The sequence below is a fragment of the Prionailurus viverrinus genome, chromosome F1, assembly GCF_022837055.1.
Source record: "Prionailurus viverrinus isolate Anna chromosome F1, UM_Priviv_1.0, whole genome shotgun sequence".
Lineage (NCBI taxonomy): Eukaryota > Metazoa > Chordata > Mammalia > Carnivora > Felidae > Prionailurus > Prionailurus viverrinus.
Window position 1 is genome coordinate 18,313,706 of NC_062577.1, and position 21,122 is coordinate 18,334,827.

At 37.2% G+C, this 21,122-nt stretch overlaps 1 protein-coding gene across 4 annotated transcripts in view; it reads right to left on the minus strand.

The window, feature by feature from the left end:
• Positions 1–21,122, minus strand: part of ABL2 (ABL proto-oncogene 2, non-receptor tyrosine kinase) — a 104,714-nt gene that overhangs the window by 72,666 nt on the left and 10,926 nt on the right. The window lies entirely within an intron of this gene.

A 21,122-nucleotide genomic window follows, 5' to 3' on the forward strand; every position in this document is an offset into this window, starting at 1 on the left:
CAATCCAGATGCACAACCAAAAAGCTAATTATCACAACACACTCTCTACTCTTTCCCCATTTTGCTAGGGAGACCGAGATAAAACAAACAAATGTATTATTAGAATGTCAAATGGAATCTTTCCACCCAACACGGTAATCTCTATAATATCCTGTAAAGTTATCACCTAAGCGCTAATTAAAACAAATTCTGAGTAACTCTTATGCCACGTTTATTTTCAATGGACAATAAAATACTTATTCTTATCCCAGACTGCCTGACTTTCCATTTTCCAAATTATGTTGTCGCAATGGTACAGGATTTCAGCCATTTGTTGTATGTATAAATAGCAGAAATCAGGTGAATTGAGGAGTTAAATCTGATAAGCCAATCTGTAAGTACCTATGTGCACAGAGATATTAAATATATGCTATGCAGAAAATTCATACATTCATATAGTAGACAAAAACTTTTTAATGAGGAATTTATCTAGAATAAAGAATACATTTTTGATCAACCGAAGTATTTTCTGAAACATTAAGTCTGATAACCTTTTCCTAATACAAAAGACTAAATTTTTTCCTAAGACTAAATTTCTTGAAACTTGGCTATTTTAAAAATAGAACTCGGGATGCCTGGGTGGCTCAGTTGGTTGAATGTCCGACTTTGGCTCAGGTCATGATCTCACGGTGAGTTTGAGCCCCGCGTTGGGCTCTGTGCTGACAGCTCGGAGCCTGGAGCTACTTCACATTCTGTGTCTTCCTCTCTGCCCCTCCCCTGCTCGCAGTGTGTCTCTCTCTCAAAAATAAATAAACATTAAAAAAAAATTTAAAAACAGAAGTCAATTTTTTAATATATTTTTCTTTAAAGCATTATTTAATGGCACTTTGTCTACTTAAATTACCAGGAAGAAATCAAGATAATATTAAACTCTTGACTACCTTTAGTAGCAGCATGAATGATCCTGTTATGTGTACCTAAGATCATGGTTCATATTTCTAAGTTAAAGGTCTAAAATAACACACATGATACAATGGAGAAAATTTTAACAAACTCAAACCATATATCAGCCTCTCTGACTTTCCAAGGAAAAACACAACTGAGAAAATAAATGGGAATCCTTACTTTCCCATACTAAGAAACAAAAATAACCAGTTTTTCTAACACGCTCACATAAATAAGCTTAAGGCATTACCGTCAGAAAAACTGGCCAAAAAAATCACACTGTGAATTTCCACACTTTAAAAATGCAGCAAATCCCATGACCTCCTTTATTTGTGGAGTCTAAAATAGTCAAACTCAGAGAGAGTGTAGAATGATGGTTGTGCTGGGGAGGGAGAGGAAATGAAGAGATGCTGGTCAAACAGTACAAAGTTTTACTCAGGCAAGATGAATTCTGGAGATCTAATGAACAGCATGGTGACTACAGTTAATAATAGTGTTGTGTACCTGAAATCTGCTGAGAGTAGATCTTAAGAGTTTTTCCCATACCAAAAAAAGAAAATGTTGATTAGCCTGATTGTATTCACTTCACAACATATACATATATCAAAACATTATGTTGCATATGTATATCAAAACATCAGGTATCTGTCAGCATACATCAAAATATAAACATACAACCTGATGTTCTAATCAACTGTATACAATTCCAATTTGTCAACTATACCTTTAAAAAGCTGAAAAAAATGCTGCAAGTTCTTCCACACGTGACTATTATTGTCAAATTAATAGATCAAACCAGACCTAAAAGTCTTTTTTTCATGTAAGCAAGTGGGAGTAATAATTTTATTTAAGTGGGAGATAATTTTAAAACTACATATAGTGGCAAGTGGATTTTCTAAGTACTGGAGTATCCCCTAGTGGACTGGTAAGGAACAGGTTTTTGTGCTTATTATGTTGAACTTTGTTAAGTCTCGGATCTTAACAGATTCACTAACAATACTAACCCAAAAAGTATGTATTTTCCAATCTTCTTTAATAATATCCTGATGATATAATTTAAAATAAGGGAAGTCATTATGGAAATTACTCAAACTACCTCACTGATCTAAATGTCAACAATGAAATTATGAATATTAAGTAGAGTGCTTCCTAAAGAGCCAGGAGCTGCCAAAAATGAATTTGAGAAACTATGAAAAGGGCCTGAAAATTATTCTTTTACATATCATGTAATTTCTTTTCTTTTCTTTTTTTGTTTATTTTGAAAGAGAGCACATGCACACACAAGCAGAAGAGAGGCAGACGGAGAGGGAGGGAGAATCCCAAGCAGGTCCCACAATGTCAGCACAGCCCGAACCCACGAACTGTGCGATCATGACCTGAGCCAAAACCAGGAGTTGAACACTTAACTGAGCCACCCAGGTGCCCCAAAAATACCATATAATTTCTGACAACATGTGGAATATGAAGAATGACTAAAAAACAATTTTTAAGGCATCAACACCCTATACACAAATGAAAACAAAATGATGGCTATTTCATATTTTGCAATCAAGCAAAATCTACTGAAGAATACAAAGTATACAAAATCTTCTCAATCATACTTGAACACATTGAAAACAATGCTACCCTGTTTCTTCCATCCACACCATCTGAACAGAACACCTTCTGTTCCCCCTATCTAAAACACTCTTCGCACTCCTATCCACTGACCCATTTAATTCCTCCCCATCCTTCAAATCTCAACTAAACCAACACTAACTTCCCCAACTAGGTACAATTCTACTATTCTGCTTCTAATGGCATTATGTACCTCAATTTTTACTGATTTATGTAAGAAATGTCTGCTCATTTTATTACCGGGTTATTTACAGAGTTCTATGATCTTACCGGGTTGTTGTGACAAATAAGTGATACCTGTATAAACCACCTTTTAATAATACCAGCCACCATGTAAATGCTATTAGTGGCCCCATTAAACTGGTCCAAGATAGTGCTTCTGCCATCTAAGATTATTCTTCAGTTTTGTTTCATTGTTAAAAATCCCTTTATTATCAGCATTAACACAGTACTAGAGTAGTTCTACTTTATTGTCAAATTCTTTGATATCCCTCCCTTCAAGCGGTAGAGCTTAATTCCCTACCCTGTGAGTAGAATTAGCGACTTGCTCCTCACAAAAAGAATAAGGTGGAAGAAAACTTGTGTGACTTAGGGATTAGGTCCTAAAAGGTACTGTGGCATTCTGTTCACTCTCTCTCTAGAATTATTTGCTCTGGGGGAAGCCAGCTGCCATATTGTGAGGGTACTCAAACAGTGCTATCAGAGGGATCCATGTGACAAGGAACTGAGACCTCCCACTGGCAACCATCCTGAAAACAGATCTTCCATCCCCAGACAAGCCTTCAGATGACTGCAGCTCCAGTTGGCAGGTTCAGTGGAACCTCCCAAGCCACCCTGAGCCACAATCACTGAGATAAGAAACTTCCGGATTTCATTTTTTTTCATGTTTATTTATTTTTGAGAGAGAGAGAGAGCACGCGCGCACAAACATGGAGGAGGGGCAGAGAGAGAAAGAGCGAGAGAATCTCAAGCAGACTCCGTACTGCCAGTGCAGAGCCCGAGATGGAGCTCAAACTCATGGACCATGAGATCATGACCTAGCTGAAATCAGTCAAAGGCTTAACCGACTGACCCACCCAGGCACCCTGAAACTTCCAGATTTCTTACACTGAGAAATCATGTGAGATTATGAATACCGGTTATTTTAAGCTGTTAAACTTCAGGGTAACTAGTTACTCACCAATAAATATATTGTATTTAATATGTTTAAAGAAAAAAGAGAGGGGCACCTGGGTGGCTCAGTGGGTTAGCACCTGACTCTTGATTTTGGCTCAGGTCGTGGTCTTACAGTCTGTGGCATCAAGCCCCTCTCACAGTACAGAGCCTGTCTGGGATTCCCTCTCTCTGCCCCTCCCCGTCATGCTCATTCTCATTCTCTCTCAAAATAAACTCTAAAAAAAAAAGAAAAAAAAGGGAATGATAGTAAATGAAACAGATACTACTACAAAAGACCAACAACAACAAAATAAATCCAATTCAAAAATGGGCAAGGGATTTGAATAGACATTTCTCCAAACTGGATGTACAAATGGCCAACAAGCATAAGAGATGCTCAACATCACTAGTCATCAGGGAAATGGAAATCAATCCCACAATCAGATACCACCTCCCACCCACCAAGCTACCATCAAAAAAACAAAAAATAAGTGTTAATGAGGATGTGGTAAAATTGGAATCCTTGTGCACTAATGGTAGGAATGTAAAATGGTGCAGCCACTATAGAAAAAAGTATGGCAGTTCCTCAAAAGATTTAAAAGAGAATTGCCATATGACCCAATAATTCCACTTCTGGATATATACCCCAAAGAAATTAAAGCAGGGCTCAAAGAGATACCTGTGTAACGTAAGTTCATAGCAACATTATTCACAATAGTCAAAATGTGGAAGTAACCCAAACGGTCCATTGACAGATGAGTAAATAAAATGTGGTACACACATACAATGAAATATCATTCAGCCTTAAAAAGGAAGGAAATTCTGTCATAAGCTACAACATAGATGAACCTTGAGGTCATCATGTTAAATGGAATAAGCCAATCATAAATAGACAAATACTCTAGAATTCCACTTATATGAGGTACTTAGTGTCGTCAAATTCGTAGAGACAGAAAGTAGAATGATGGTTGCCAGGGGAAGGGGAAATGGGGAACTAGTTTGTTTAATAGGTACAGGGTTTCAGTTTTACAAGACAAAAAGTTCTGGGGATGGATGGTGGTGATGGATATACAATGTGAATACACTAATGCCACTCAAGTATATATTTTTATTTATTTTTAATGCTTATTTTTGAGAGAGAGAGAGAGAGAAAGAGCATAGAAGTGGGGTAGGGGTAGAGAGAAAGAGAAACACACAGAATCCAAAGCAGGCTCCATTCTCCAAGCTGTCATCACAGAGCCTGATGCAGGGCTCAAACTCACAAACCAAGAGATCATGACCTGAGCCAAAGTCAGACACTTAACTGAGTCACCCAGGCACCCCTCAACTGTATATTTTTAAATGGTTAAAATGTTAAATTTTATATTCTGTGTATTTCACAATTTTTTTTAAAAAGACCAGACATTTTAAAGAGAATCAAATGGAACATGCAGAAATGAAAAATATAGCAACTGAAATTAGAAGTTAAATTGATAGATTAAACAGCAGATTAGACCAGCTAAAGACCACACTAAAGAAACACACAAAATGTAGCACAGTCATACAGCAAATGAAAACACGGGACAGCAGTTAAGCAACATGAGGACAGAACAAAAGGTCCAACATATGTCTAAACAATGTTCAAGAAAAGAGCAGAGAAAATGGGAAAGAGGCAATATTTGAAGATGTAATTGTTGAGACTTTTCCAGAACTGAAGTTTCAGGAAGCACAAATAATCACTACTGGATAAACAGGAAGAAATCTACACCTAGATACTTTGTAGTGAAAATGCAGCGTACTAAAGACAAAAAGATTGGTAAAACCGGTACATAGAAATGACAGACCGTGTGCAAGAAGGATAATTACACTGACAACTAAGTTCTCAATAGCAATAATGAAACCCAGAGGATAATAAAATAATGTACTGAAAAGGCTGAACACTAAATCAGATAGACCTCACAGCTGTGCAATTGAGCCTACTATGACTCTAAGGGCCCCTATGCGCTCACGAAAAGAGAATAAACTCTCCTCATGTTATAATGAACTACACCTCTTCTCAACTGCAATGGGGTTACGTCCCAATAAACCCACTGTTAAGTAGAAATATTGTAAAATGAAAATGCACTTAATACACTTAACCTACTGAACATCGTAGCCTAGCCTAGCCTACCTTAAAGGTGCTCAGAACACTTACTTTACTTTAGCTACAGTTAGAAAAAATCATCAAACACAAATCCTATTTTATAATAAAGTACTGAATAACTCATGTAACTCATTGAATAACATACTGAAAGTGAAAAACAGACTGGTTGTATGGGTACAGATGGCTGTGTATCAACTGCTTACCCTTGTGCCATATCGCTGATAGAACCCTGTGGCTCACTGCCACTGCCCAGCATCACAAGAGTATCATATTGCGTATCGAATTCAAAATTCACAGTATGGTTTCTATTGAATGGTATCGCTTTTGCACCATGGTGAAGTTGAAAAATTCTAAGTCAAACCATCATAAGTCAGAGACCATCTGTAATTCTTCACCTGATGCGCATATCGAAATCCCAAGGGAGGATGTTTTTTTCTTCAGAATATACCTATTTGGTTCAGTAGCAACATTTTTTTTTTTTAATGTTCTAGAGATGATTTTGATGCACACTCTGGTTAAGGAGAGAAGGAGAGGTGGAGGGAGAAAAGGAGAGGAAGGAAATATGATAAAACAAATGAGGCAAAATATTACCAATGGGGGAATCTGGGCAAAGAGCAAATGAGATTCTTTTTTTTTTTTTTTTTAATTTTTTTTTTTTTTAACGTTTACTTATTTTGGGGACAGAGAGAGACAGAGCATGAACAGGGGAGGGGCAGAGAGAGAGGGAGACACAGAATCGGAAGCAGGCTCCAGGCTCTGAGCCATCAGCCCAGAGCCTGACGCGGGGCTCGAACTCACGGACCGCGAGATCGTGACCTGAGCTGAAGTCGGATGCTTAACCGACTGAGCCACCCAGGCGCCCCAAGATTCTTAATGTTTTTCTTGCAACCGTTCTATAATCTTGAAACTTTCAAAATAAAAGACATTTTATTTTTAATTATTTTTTTTAGAGTTTATTTTGAGAGAGACAGAGACAGTGTGAGTAGGGGAGGGGCAGAGAGGGAGAGAGAGAGAATCCCAAGCTGGCTCTGTCCTGTCAGCACAGAGCCCGATGCAGGGTTCGAACTCACGAAATCATGAAAAAGACCTGAGCCAAAACCAAGAGTCAGACGCTTAACCGACTGAGCCACACAGGTGCCATTTTAAAATTATTTTTAAAGTAAACTCTACACCCACTAACATGGGGCTTGAGCTCACAACCCTGATATCAATAGTCACATGCTCTACTGAGCCAGCAAGGCACCTCTAAAAATTATTTTTAAACACACACACACACACACACACACACACACACACACACACACACACAATTACACAATTCTGTTTTAAAATGCCATTATACTGGGCATGCGTGGGTGGCTCAGTCAGTTAGGTGCCCAACTCCTGATTTCGACTCAGATCATGATCTCAAAGTTCATGGGATTGAGCCCTGTGTTGGGTTCTGCACTGACAGTACAGAGCCTGCTTAGGAATCTCTCCTTCCCTCTTTCTCTCTGTCCTTCCTCTGCTCTTACGTGTGTGTATGCGTGTGTGTGTGTGTGTGTGTGCGCGTGTGTGTGTGTGTGTGTGTGTGTGTGTGTGAGACAGAGAGAGACGTGCTCTCTCAAAATAAGTAAACATTAAAAATAAAAATAAAATCCACTATCTTTCTAAACACTGATTCTAAAAATTCTAATTAGATAAAATGCCCATAAATTAATTCAAGTCCATTACCTGGAAGTATTCATGATAAAAGAATAGATGTTAGATGTGGTCAGTTACTAAAACACAAAACTGTCAGCTAATTCATGACAACCTCACCAGAAGGTATGGAAAACATTCATAAAGGTTCTATGCCCCGCACCTCCTTCTTCATTTTGTTCTTTCAATATTCTTAGGGCTTTTTTTAAAGTTTTTATTTTAATTTCACTTAGTTAACATACAGTATTATATTAGTTTCATGTTTATAATACGGTAATTTCATAGTTTAATACATTACCTGGTGCTCATCACCCAGTATTCTTAGTTAAAATATTCATAGCTCTTAAAATAAATCAGCAAAAGTTCCGCTGGGCAATTTTAGAGATAAATTTAAAATTCCATTTTCCAAAACTTAATGCTCTAACCTTTAAACTTCTAAACGTCTGAAACTTCCTCTTCTTTCCTAACCTTCCTACACAATCTCACGTCAAACCAATAAAAAGAGAAACACAAACTTCACCTTCTTTTTCCCCTTTAAACTTCTCCAATCTCTTTATATCTTGAAGAGCAGAAAAAGAAATACTAATAATTTTTTAGTCATCAAGAGTAAGACATAATGGCAGAAACTTTATATATATTATCTTATTTAATTCTCAAATTACCCTATACAGCAGGTATTATCCTCATTTTATAATGAGGAAATAAAATAAGCTCAATCACAGTTAAACCGGAATTCTTTTTTTCTTAATGTTTATTATTTATTTTTGAGAGAGACAGAGAGACAAGAGTGCAAGTGGGGGAGGAGCAGAGAGAGGGAGACACAGAATCTGAAGCAGGCTCCAGGCTCTGAGCTGTCAGCACAGAGCCTGACTCAGGGCTTGAATTCATATACTGTGAGATCATGACCTGAGCTGAAGTTGGACACTTAACCGACTAAGCCACCCAGGTGCCCCAAAACCAGAATTCTAACCCAAATCTGCCTAAGTTCCAAAACCGTGTCCTTCTCCATCACAGTGCATTCTGGAGTCCCATCTGTACCATTTTCAGTTCTCCGCTCAGCATAACGTAGTTCCATACAGTACAGAACCTTATTAGCACACTGCCCGACACCAAGATCCAGTTTCACAAAAACAGAACCTTAGAGAGAAGTTTCTCAGTCACAAATTCAGAGTTTTTGTCCCTTTCCTACAGACCCCAAACTCACTTTTAGTTTCACTTGTTCAATCTACTATCCAATTTAGACACGACTTAAACTAAAAAATGTCATCTACCTATTGGGTACTTCTGCGTCTACCGGCTTTATAGGAGCATGGTGACTCCAGTTATAAATTTATCCAATCCACTGTTGTGTTGAGGAGGGGTGGTCCCATTCCACCCCCAGCTTCGATGATTCACTAGGCAGATTCGGAGGACTCTCTACATTGTCATACTCATTATTAAGGCAAAAGGATACAAAGCAAAAGCAGCAAAAAGAAAAGGCAGATGGGGCAAAGTCTAGAGGAAATCAGACATACGCTTCCAAAAAGTCTTTTCCCAGGGTAGTCACACAGGACACACTTAATTCCTCTATCAATGAATTAAAACAACATGCGTAAAATGTTGTGTACAAGTAAGCTCATTAGAGATTTGGCAAGGTTTTTCTCAGGAGCTGGTTAGGCCGGTACCCTCTGCCTACCATGTACCAAAATTCCAGATTGCTAGATGGAAAGCAGGTGTTTCACATAAACCACATTGTACAAACAGTTTAGGCACAGTGAGCCACTGTTGTGGGAATGGTGGGAACCCTCCTAAAACCCAAGTTCCTAAATATCAGCCAAGAGCCAACCCCATTAAGCAGGCCATTCTAAGGTAACAGTCTCAAGCCCACTAGGTAACTCTTTTCTGCACAACTGAGATGCTCCCTTTAGAAATAACATTTTGTTTTTAGCAATCTGTATTTGCTATACAAAATGGGTCCCCATTTCTCATCATTTTAATCAAGATTTCCTTTTCTGAGATTTTACGTTTTTTCTAACTTATCAGCTACTTATGCCCAAGTTTTAAAAGCCACATGCTATGGTATGCTTAAATTCTATCCTTTGGGAGAATACCTGTGGGGGGGGGGGGGGGGGAAATCCTTTTAATATTTAAAGACAACAAAAAATAATCTTAGCACAATGGCATATACATCATTTGATGCAATTTAATACATATTATTGATCATCTATACTGTAACAGAATCAGTAACTGTTAATATCTTTTAAAAAAGTTTTAAGTAGGCCTCAGTCCCCTAAGATTTCTACGTATTACCAGTTAATACGCACATTTACAAATTAGCTGTTAACATTGTGGGAACGATAGTCTTTTTTAAATCACCACCTAAAAACTAGCAGTAAACCCACTCTTCCTTCTTCTTAAAAGAAATTAAACAACTCATGACATTTAAAAGGAACGGAATATAACCTTGCTGTCCTCCTCCACATTTCATTTTCAAAAGAGTTAATGCTTCAGACTAAGTAAGTTCTGTTCAAAGGGTCATGTAAAAAACTGTAATCACAGGAATATTTTACTCCGGCTTAAAAAAAAAAGGAAAGGATTTTAAATATATGTAGACAAATTTGTACTTATTTGGTTATGTCAGCAAATTGAACAATGCTGGACTCTAAGTGAATTAGTGATTGATCTTTACCCCGCAATAATTGCTGAAATGTCTTCTACTTTTTTCCCTACAATCTCTTCTATTAATGTACGTCCTGTCCTTAAATAAAAATATGAGCTCAGCAGAATGAAGAATACAGAAGCCTCCAAGGAACTTAACTGAGGAAACAGGAAAAAACAATAAAAATTGTACGACAAAAGTGTGGATGTTAAATAGAGAAGTAAATACAAAAGTCCTAAAAAGAGGGCCCAAAAAACCCTTTCTCCTTTAAGATTTATAAGGTTCAAAATATATACAGTTGACCCTTGAACCACATGGGATTGAACTGCATAGATGCACTTATATGTGGATTCTTTCCAATAAATACAGAACAGTACTATAAATATATTTTCCTTAATTTTTTGAGTATAGTTGGAGCACAGTGTTAGTCTCAGGTGCACAACACAGTGATCTTACAAGTCTACACATTATGCTGCGCTCACAAGTGCAGCTACCACTTGTCACCATGTAATGCTATTACACTATCACTGACTATATTCTCTATGCTGTGCCTTCTATTCCAGCAATTATTCATTCCATAGCTGAGAGCAGTACCTCCCACTCCCCCTCACCCATTCTGACAATCCTCCCATCTCCCCTCCGCTCTGGCAACCATGAGATTGTTCTCTGTATTTATAGGTCTGATTCTGCTTCTTGTCTGTTCATTTCTTTTGGTTTTTAGATTCCACATTGAGTCAAATAATATGATATTTATCTTTCTCAGTCTGACTTATTTCACTTAGCACAACACCCTCTAGGTCCATCAGTGTTATCTCAAATCAGTAAGGCTTCCGGTCAACAGTAGGCTATTAAAAGTTAAGTTTTGGGGAAGTCAAAAGTTATACATGGATTTTCAACTGTAGGGCGATTGGTACCCCTAACCCCCACATTGTTCAAGGGTCAAACGTAAAGTGAAGAAAGTAACAAAAAATTGCATGTAAGCTTTGTATACGTTTTGGTTAAGAATATAAACTATATGCATAAAAGAGGGTTTAAAAGGATATACACCAAAACTTTAATGATTCTCCAAAGAGGAAGGTGGCTTTTGGGGTTTGTTTGTTTTTTTACTTTTTTAATGTTCTTTTTTTACCTGTAATGAAATATATGCTTTGTAATAACAAAAAATTATTTTTCCTTTCCTTTTGAAGAAATAAAGGAAGGAGTACTAAATATACAGCTTTTTTTCCTTTTTTCTAGTTTAAAAGATGAAGGAAGGGATTTATTTTTAATAAACATGCTATACTTGGACAAATAATAATATAAAATACAAACATATTACACTTGGTCAGTCTCCTGTGGCTTTGTAAGCTGTCCCTTAAAAGTCAGTCAAAAATAAATAAAGCTAAATATTCCAGGAAAGATCTTCAAGTGAGAAACCAGTTTTGTCACACTATTATCCTATTAGTAGAGATCACACAGCTTCTCACTGAGGTCCTTAAGGTAACTTTTAGGTCATTCTTCATTTCTGTTATTTTCCCAAAGATCATCCTCTTCAAAGTAAAGTTTGTTTTTTTTTAATGTTCATTGCAAATAACAAAAAACTACACTTACACTGTTTTTAGAAAGCTATACACAGAAACCCCTGCATTAAAAGAAGCATCTTGGTATACTAGAAAGCACAGTCTTAAGTTACATTCCAGGTCGGGCCATACCACTTAATATACATGATTTAATTATTATCAATTTGAAATAAGAGAATCCTTTTACAGTAGGTTGTGTTAACATCTCTCTACAAAATACATGCTCACTGTAAAAAAGAAATTCAAATAATATAGACAGTGTGTAGTGTTAAAAGCACAAGTTCCCTTTACATTTCCACTCATACCACCCACCAAGGAGCCTGAGAAAATATTAATAGGATGCTTTTAATAGGCCAGCTAATTGACCTGTTTCACTCACAGCTGTCTGGACCAAGATGAATCTCTTCTGAATTGAACAGACTCTGAACATCACTCAGAGATTCTAGAATTTGAACTCAACACAGTTACTAGAAAGAAATTTGGGCTAAGGGTGGGCACAGGGGATGGGGGGGGGGGATTAGTGTGTTACACAGAACACAGAATTAATATATAGCAAAACAGTAGAGCCAACCATTGTAGTCATTACTGCTCTCCATCAAATATTCCTAGCTGCCTTTCTAGGCGCATGGCAAAACTGCACCTTTCCCATCCCCTTGTCATGATTTGAGGCCATGCAACTTTCTTTGGCCAATAAAAAATAAGCAGAAGTGATGTATGTCTCTTCCAACTTTTAAAGTTTCCACTAGTACTTGATTTCTCATTCCCTTTCCCCCTGCAATGGCATCTGCCAACATTATATAGTCGAAGACTATCAGTTTTGGGTTCCTGATGACAAAAGATGGGCACAGCCCCTCTCGCACCTCCTGCCAAGCCCCTCCAACATACACACAAATGATCCACTCTGAACATGTAGTGTGAGTGACAAACCTTTAATGTGTTATTCCACTGAGATGGGGAGGGGGCTATTGTTACCAACCCATAACCTACTCTACCCTAACCAGACAGACCAACTGACCGTAAAGTTAATGTAAAAAAATAGGCAAGCAAGAATAGCCAGGAATATTCTGAAAATAAAGAATAATGAAGAACTAGCCCTACTGGATAGCAGCAACAATAAACTCATACAACAACTATAACATTAATTAAACATTAAACACTGTTCTAAACACTTTATATAAATAAACTCACTTAATCTTAACAACTTTATTTGATAGGTGTTATCATCATCTCCAATTTACAAATGAGGACACTAAATTACAGACATTTTAAGCAACTTGGCAAAGGTCATACGGCTGAGAAAGTGGTACAGAAAAGATTTCAAAGCAAGGCAGTTTAGCACAAGTCCATATTCTTAACCACCATGCTATCCTGCACATTATAAAAAGTACCAAAATTAAAACAGCATGATACCAGCGCATACTTAGGCAAATCAGCAGAAAAACTCAAATAGAATTAAACATACACAAGATTTTAGTATACAAAAAGGTGAATAAAAGATATTTATTCAACAAATAGTTATTTGAAATCCCTATATCCTTTCTTGTCATCAAGTCCAATTTAGGGCATTTATCCTATACTACATATATGTTTGAATACGAATGAAACGTTTGAAATGAAACATAAGGTTTTTCACTGTTTGAAAACAACCTAATTATAGAATTCATCCCTACAATGAAATGCTATGCATTTAAAAAAAAAAAAAATGGGGCGCCTGGGTCGCTCAGTCGGTTAAGCAAATGACTTCGGCTCAGGTCATGATCTCACAGTCTGAGAGTTTAAGCCCCGAGTCGGGCTCTGTGCTGACAGATCAGAGCCTGGAGCCTGCTTCGGATTCTGTATCTCCCTCTCTCTCTCTGCTTCTGCCCTGCTCATGCTCTGTCCCTCTCTGTCTCAAAAATAAATAAAATAAATAAAATAAAATAAAAAATAAATAAAATTTTTAAAAAGGCAAGTTCTTTATTTACTAACATGAGGAATTTCCAAGCTAAATTAAGTGAAAAAGGCAAGGTGAAAAAACAGTGCATATAATATGCTTCTATGGGTCTTAAAAAAAAAAAAAAAAAAGAAACAGGACTGGGGAGATATACAGCGCATGCGCATGCACACACACTCTATGTATCTCTTAAGTAGACACAAGAACCTGGTGAATGGATTGCCAAAATCTGAGTGGCCAGGGGAAAGGAAATGGCAGAAACACTTCTGTACCATATGAATTTTAAACTATGTAAAGTTACTGACCATTCAATAAATAGACAAATGATTTAAATTTTAAGAGAGAAAGACTGAGCCATTTAGCAACAAGGATATATACCAAAAGAATATACTGACTTTTCATGATAAAGAGGAGCTGAACAGCCATTATGTTCCATATACAAGCTAAAACTGAGAAAGCCAGCTGGAAGAAAGGAAAACCGAACAGATGTACACAGCAAAAAAAGATGCCAAAACCTTGCAGCCTCTGAAAGAGAAAGACGGAGCATGCAGTCTTAATTTCTAATTGCTTACCAGCTCCAGTTTCCCTAAGGCCCAGCTGTACGATGATTCCTATCTATGGAGTGTCATGATCACCAGCATACACACATACAACGCTCCTTTCCACCACCTTATGGAGTTAGCTCCATCGGTTCGCCATTTCTTTTTTTCTTACAGCACCTTCAGCTAGCTTTTCTATCTACATAGTAGATCAACAGGAAAGTAGTTTGATTTCCAAGTGCCTTTGTGAAAGAGGAAAGATTATGATTTACCTAAGTGTTAGAAATATCCAATCAGAAAAAAAAAAAGTCCAGTCAGAATGTAAGTAATAATTGTATCAAAACAGAATAAAACCACACATTATGCTTATCTATATATCCAGAAGCAATGAAATCTGGTAATTGAAGCTAGGCACAGAACAAGCATAAATATATTTAAATACTAAATATATTTAGAACTTTCAAAACTTAAATATATTAACCAAGAAAAATGTTCTCTATTTTTTTTAAGTTGCTTTTCTATCACTTTTTTCTATCGCTCTGTTACTTATCAATCACTTTTTGAACACTTTTATCATCCACTATACACTCTCTGGGAATTTTACATGTAATAATTAATTTTCACAACTCTTTAAGGTATGTACCGTTAGCATGACTATCTCACAGATGAAGAAACACACAGAAAAGAAGTAACTTGCCCAGAAATACTTAATTCCTAAGGTCTCTTACAGTTCTAAATTTTTCATACCTATGCCAAGATACTAAAATCACAAATTTAATCTAGGCTCTAAACCCACATAGTTCAACACCAGAATCCTATGCTCTTAACTGCATACTTATAAATGGTTGCAGCTCTGACGGATGTTTAAAATTGAAAACACTCAACTAGAAAACCCAAATGCTTCAAGAATTCCAAGTATAAAAAAACTGTTTACATCAAGATGAGAGAGCAAACACAATCTCATTCTTGGTAGATCAATATCTCATATAACTTTAACATATTTATTTTAAGTAATCTCTACACCCAACGTGGGGCTCAAACTCATAACTCTGAGACCAAGAGTCACATGCTCTTCCAACTGAGCCAGCCAGGTACCCTTCTTAAATATAAACTTTTTAAAGAAATATTTTCCTGCTAATAGTAATTATCTAGCTTTCTTGTTATTTCTTTCAAATTCAATTCCAAAAAATACCTGAGAAATAAAAACAGTACATAAAGGTTAGTCACAAAATGAGCAAAATAATATTTATTAATATTTATTAAAGTGAATTATACTTATTCTATTTTCTTTTTCTTTTTATTACATTATCATGAGGGCTTTAGGAATACAGTGGAGCATGAGTATAGGATATCTCCTGCTAGGTGCAACAGAGAATTGGGAAAACCATAAAACTTAACCCAAGCTCTGCTTCCTACTAGCTCTGTGGTCTTAAAGGAGACTTAACGTCTCTAACTCAACTAAATATCATCTTCATCATAGCTAAAACTATTAAGTATGTATAGCTCTCAGGGTTTTTTTTTCCATGCATTGCATACTTATTTTTTATTGTTTTTCAATTCCAGTATACATAATTCCAGCTAACATACAGTGTTAGTTATATTACTTTCAGATGTACAATATAGTGATTCCACAACTCTACACATTACTCAGGGTCCATCATGATAAGTGTACTCTTTAATCCCGATCACTCAATTCACCATCCCCCCTACCAATGCCCCTCTGGTAACCATCAGTTTGTTCTCTATAGTTAAGAGTCTGTTTCTTGATTTGTCTTTTTTTTTCCCCCCTCTGTTCATTTGTTAATCTTAAAGTCCACTTATGTGTGACATCATATGCTATTTGTCTTTGACTGACTTATTTCACTTAGCATAATACTCTCTAGCTCCATCTCTCTGGTTGCAAATGGCAAGACTTCGTTTCTTTTTTATGGCTGAATAATATTCCATTCTGTGTGTGTGTGCAAACACAACCCACACCTTTTTTATCCATTCATCTATTGATGGACACTTGGGCTGCTTCCACAATTTGGCTATTGTAAATAATGCTTCAATAAGCATAGGGGTGTATATTCCTTTGAATTAGTGCTTTTGTATTCTTTGGGTAAATACCTGGTAATGCAATTACTGGATCATTGGGTAGTTCTAGTTTTACCTTTCTGAGGAACTTCCATGCAGTTTTCCACAGTAGCTGCACCAGTTTGTATTCCCACAATTAGTGCATGAGAATTTTTTTTTCTCCACATCTTCACCAACACTTGTTTCTTGTGTTTTTGATTTTAGCCACTCTGACAGTGTGAGGTGATATCTAATTGTGGTCTTGATTTGTATCTCCCTGATGAGTGATGTTGAGCATCTTTTCACATGTCTGTTGGCCATCTGGATGTCTTTGGAGAAATGTCTGTTCATGTCTTCTGCCCATTTTTAATTGGATTATTTTTTTTTTCCTCAGGGTTGTTTGAGGATTAAGTGAGACAGAATACAGTGTCTGGCACACAAGCACCTGATTCTCTCCCAATGCTACTATGCTAGTATTAAGGCAAAACGGTTAAGAGCATAACTTTTCGGGTTAGACATGCCTTATTTTGAGACCTGTTTTCATGATTTACTGGATTAAGATTAAATGAGATACTTACAGCAGAGTTTGGCATACAAATGCTAAATATTATATAAGTAATAATACCAAAAGCAAAAACTAAGTGCCAACAAAAGATAACTAGAAATTAAACCTAGAAAAATAAGTTAGACCTGAATCTTTCTGTGCTCTACTGCTCAGCTATGTGTCCACAATCAACTTGTTTCATCTCTCGAAGCATAGTTTACCCACCTGTAAACCAAGTGTATTAGAATACAGGATTTCTAAGGTCTCTCCCAGTTCTAAATTTTTTTTTTAAAGTTTATTTATTTTTGACAGAGAGAGAGAGAGAGAGAGAGACAGAGCTTGAGTGGGGGAGGGGCAGAGAGAGAGGGAGACACAGAATCCAAAGCAGGCTCCAGGCTCTGAGCTGTCAGCACAGAGCCCGACGCGGGGCCCGAACTCATGGACCATGACATCATGACCTGAGCCGAAGCCAGATGCTCAACCTACTGAGCCACCCAGGTGCCCAGGTCTCTCCCAGTTCTAAATTTTCATACCTATGTCTGTCTGGCTACCAAAATCATAAATTTTATCTTGTAACAACCAACACCCTCATACATATACACACTCTCACGGAAAAGAAAAACATATCAGCAGGAGATTGAGAAATTGAGATTCAGAGAAATGGTCAAAAATGGCAAGTTCTACAACTCCAGTTGAAGATTTACTTTTTTATTATTTTGCGAGAGAGAAAGGGAAAGAAAGCGAGAGAGAGATCATGAGCGGGGTAGGGGCAGAAAGAGAGGGGGAGAGAGAGAATCCCAAACAGGCTCTGCATTGTCAGCACAGAGACTGCCTCAAGGCTCAAACTCACAAACTCACAGGATCGTGACCTGAGCCGAAGCCAAAAGTCAGAGAGACACTTAACCAACTGAGCCACCCAGGTGTCCCCCAAATGAAGATTTTAACAAGAAACATGTTCATGCCAAATACTTTAAAAATATTTTTAAAAGGAATGCCTAACAATAATGGAAAATAGCACTTAATTTAAAATTACTACCAAAAAAACCATAAAAATATTTATCAGGAGTCTTGAGTACCTATCTAGCTCACAATGCCTCTCCTAAAAAGTCCTTCTCACACAATGGTATGCCCCGAACAGCCAAACACATTCTAGGTCACTGGTTCTCAACCAGGGGTAATTCTACCCCCAAGAAGAAACTGGCACTATCTACGGACATTTTTTGGTTGTCACAACTAGTTAGTTTTTTGGTTGTCACCATTTAGTTAGTAGGAGCAAGAAATGCCCCTAAACATCCTACAAGGCACATACCAGCCCCACAACAAAAAAAAATCCAGCCTAAAATGTCAATATTATGGAGCCTGAGAAACCCTGTTATAGGTGATCTGAGCATCAATCACAATGACTGTCCTGAGAATTTGGAACTAAGAAATGAAAGTTTACTATAAACCATTCTCTTGATCAGAAAAGACATTAAAAAATGGGAAGTATGGGGCGCCTGGGTGGCGCAGTCGGTTAAGCATCCGACTTCAGCCAGGTCACGATCTCGCGGTCCGTGAGTTCGAGCCCCGCGTCGGGCTCTGGGCTGATGGCTCAGAGCCTGGAGCCTGTTTCCGATTCTGTGTCTCCCTCTCTCTCTGCCCCTCCCCCGTTCATGCTCTCTCTCTGTCCCAAAAATAAATAAACGTTCAAAAAAATATATATAAAAAAAAATGGGAAGTATGATATGAATTGAATGTCTAAGAGAGAAGAATCACGTGAGCAAACAGCCAAAACAAAAGACAAAAAATATTTCCTGAGTTTCTAGCAACCTTCCCTGTCTTTTGTCTAGGCCAGCCTAGCTGCATTCCTGTCCTTGAGCCTCCACTATCCCCATAAGTATTTTCTATAGATTACATAATCTGGAGTCTCTAATTACTTTTAACCAAGAGTCCTACTCATACATATCACTAAAACTGCTAATGTAAAAGATTCAACTACAGTAATGTAATAGTTCAACACTATTAAATCTGAAATAAATTAGTAAATAAATCAGAAATTCAGTGAAATTTTATAATAAAAATGGTGAGGTATAGAAAAAAGATCAATGAATGCTAATACGTAAATATAAGGACATCAGAGGAAATACAGAAGACAAATAATGGGAAAGCCAGGAAAATAGTCAAAACTTCCTAAACTAGCAAGAAAACCAAAATCCAAAGATATAAGTGGTACATTATGAAAAAATTCAGAAATAATCCTTTAAGACAGACTTCTTAAAGACCTATCAAGTTCTTTAGCTTTAAGAAGAATTTTATACAAACCAATAGTACAAAAAATTCTATTAAAAAATGGGCAGGGAGCACATGCGTGGCTGGGATGGTTAAGCATCCAACTCCTGATTTCAGCTTGGGTCATGATCTCGTGGTTAGGGAGTTTGAGCCCCACGTTGGGCTCTGCTTTGACAGCACAAAGCCTGCTTGGGATTCTGTCTCTCCCTCTCTCTGTACCCCCCCCATCAAAATTAAAAAAACTTTACGGGGCGCCCAGGTGGCTCAGTTGGTTAAGTGTCCGACCCTCGGTTTCGGCTGAGGTCATGATTTCACGGTTTTGGGAGATTGAGCCCTGCTTCCGGCTCTGTGCTGACGGTGCAGAGGCTGCTTGGGATTCTTTCTCTTTCTTTCCCTCTCTCGCTCGCTCTCTCTCTCTCTCTCCCTCCCCCCCACCTCTACCCTTCCCCTGCTCACGCTCTCTCTCAAAATAAATAAATAAACCTAAAAAAATTTTTAAATAAGCTTAAAAAAAAAATTTTAAGAGAATAAAAATGTTGGTAGAAAGATACTAATGTAAAAATTATAACTGCCTACCTAGAAGAGAATTAAAGGAAAAATTACTGGGGCGCCTGAGTGGCTAAGTCAGTTGAGCATCCGACTCTTGATTTTGGCTGAGGTCATAATCCCAGGGTCGTGAGAACAAGCCTCACCTTGGGCTCCACAATGGAAAATTAAATTGGTTCCAACCATCAGTGAATGAATGAATGAATATTTCACATAGGTTCAATTTGGTAATAGAAAGGGAAAAAATACCAAAAGAAAAAAGGAAATCTTTGATAATCTTGTAAACAAATATTCCTCAATAATAAAAATGGTTAATATCCAAATGAAATGCTTAATAGATATATCTGAAGCATGAAACACAATAGAGCTGTTGAAAAGAATAAGAAAGGGGTGCCTAGGTGGTTCAGTCGATTAAGTGCCCGACTCTTGATTTCAGCTCAGGCCACGATCTCACAGTTCGGGAGTTCGAGCCTCACCATCAGGTTCTGCACCGACAGCAAACACAGAGTCTGCTTGGGACTCTCTATCCCTCTTCTCTGTCTGCCTCTCCTCTGCTCACTCTCTCTCTCTGTCTCAAAATAAATAAATAAATAAATAAATAAATAAACAAACAAACTTAAAAAAATTTTAAAAAGCATTTAAAAAAAACAGAAAAGAATGAGAAATCTATACATTTGTATAGAAGGGTCTTCCAGATACACTAAGTACAAAAAACAAATTTGGGAGAAAAAAATTCACATAGTACAATGTTATTTATAATAACAAGAGAACTATTAATACATATACTCATATATATGTAAATATATACAAAGTTCTGGGAAAATACACATCAAACCATAAACATTAGTTACCTCCAACAAGGGAATATAAGATCATGGGCAGGAATATCAAAGGGGACTTTCACATCTTGTCTATATGCTTCTGTACTTTTTTTTTTTTTTACATTGAGATATCTCTTCATAAATTTTTATACAATTAAAAAATACAAATTTCAAAATTAATAAAAGAAAGCTTGTGTGTTTTGTTATACACATACAAAAGCCTTCATGTATCCTTTCTTTCCTTTAAGAAACAGATGGGTGATACTAACTGTGCCTGTTAGTACTGCTAGTTTTAGGAAAATGTTGTCTCAGTAACTACCTAGAACCACAAAATGCTAAGTAGCAATCTTTAGTCCTGGCTCAATATTGTTATTTTAATTTGCTGGAATTAGCGTAGAGAGAGGAACATGTTAACAAATTGTATGTGTACATACTGCATAATATATTAAGCCACAGATCATTTTCTTTGACCTTGACCACATCAAGTGAAAGGTTTCTAAACCCTCCCTCTCCTTGGAAAGCAAACCAGGAAATATAAATCGCCTGGGCCTGCTGAGCTTTGTGTTCTGCTGGATCAAAAACCAATACTGGCAGAGTTCACTGTGGAGAAGCCAGCAGTCCCACCACCAGAGACTCAGCACATTCACAACATGAAGCAAAGGGGCGGGGGAGAGCTTAATATAGGTTCCTAGGTTTTTAGCAACCAATATTAAACTTGGCA